Genomic DNA, 1,499 nt, shown 5'->3' on the forward strand with positions numbered 1-1,499 from the left:
CCAACGGGAGCGTAAGCCTTGGTGTTGCGCCCGCGCCTCGCTCAGCAAGTTAGCGGGAGCCGGTCTGTATGTGGGATCCGAACCCTCGGACGGGAGTGCCGCCGCGCTTCCCAAGCGGCGCACTATCCAGTGCGCCACCGGGCCGGCCCGAAAGGGTTCAGGTTTTGATGTCCTGTAGACCCCAGTTCAAATCTCAGTTTTGCTTCTTACTAGCTGTGTGACTGTGGGAAGGTTGTGTAACACTCCTGACCCTCAGTTTCCTTCTCCTTTAGCAAAGGATTGTTAAGTGGATTTGCTGAGATGGTGCACACCTTCTCTATTGTGCTGACAGTAGAGAGTAGGAGCTCAGAGTCATTGTCATAATAGCCAGCATCTTTGAGCAGCTCTATGATTGGGTTCCCGCTCCTCCTTGGAGCTCCCGGAGGTCCGCTTTGCTTTCAGTGTCCCCATCTTTATATTGGGGCATAACTATATTTCCTCTCAAACATGGTTTGGGGGAGCTGTGGTGGTAGCAAGCACTGCTGGGCTCCCTGCTACAGTTTCTGAGGTTAAAGCCCAGGAGCCTGGTGCTGGTGGGGACCAGAGTGGCATGGGTCTCTAAACTTTAAGAAGGGCTTCCAGAGCACTGACCCTCAGGTGGAAGCCCCTTGTCCTGCTCTGCCCAGAGGTCCTGGGCTTCCCAGAAGAGTTGGAGTGTCCCCGCCAGGTCTGCCTGCAGCTGCATGTCTTCCCACCCATCCGGAAACGTGGAAGTTTCCACAGACACTATCCTGTGCCGCCTCCTCCTGCTCCTGGCTGCTGATCCCCTTGCCGCCCTATCCCTTGATCTGGGCTGGCCATGCTGAGGGTTTGGCTGGCTGCCTGGCCAGCAGGCCTGTGGCACTGGACTGCTGACACCCAGGCTACTGATGGCTCTAGTGCATGGGCTGGGAGGGCAGTGATGGCATTGGGCCACATCAGCTGGGTATGGGTGGGGTTTTCTGTGGCCCACAGGCTGCCTGTCTCTCCTTAATAGAGGGGCTTTTGGGTTTCCATGCTGCTTTCTGATGGGCTGATCTGTGTGTGTGTGTCTTGGGAAAAGAGACTTTATTTCCCTGGATCTTAGGTGAAGGGAATTGGGGAAATGTGGCCCCTCAGTTCATGGTCACTGTCATTGCAGATCCATGTGAGACCACTGTGCATTTGTCACATTTTACCCCACAGTATCCCCACGATGGACCTGCGGACCATCCCCAACCTCTCCCCTGCCAGCATAAAGAATGCATGATAAACATTCTCCCGCACACCCCCATGAAGTGCCAGGCCTCTCTGTTCCCTTCCTCCCCTCAGCCCTCCTGGAACCAGAAACTTCCTCTTGGGCTTAGGGCACTGGCTGTCACAGTCAAGAACCGTGGTGATCCCCTGAAGAAAACCCCCACTCTCCAGGGAGTGGCAGTTTGATACCTCCTGTTAATGCCTTGATTCCCCCAGGAAGTTTTTTTTTTTTTTTTTTTTTTTTT

This window comes from Galeopterus variegatus, unplaced genomic scaffold (genome assembly GCF_000696425.1).
Source record: "Galeopterus variegatus unplaced genomic scaffold, G_variegatus-3.0.2 Scaffold958, whole genome shotgun sequence".
NCBI classification, from domain to species: Eukaryota; Metazoa; Chordata; class Mammalia; order Dermoptera; family Cynocephalidae; genus Galeopterus; species Galeopterus variegatus.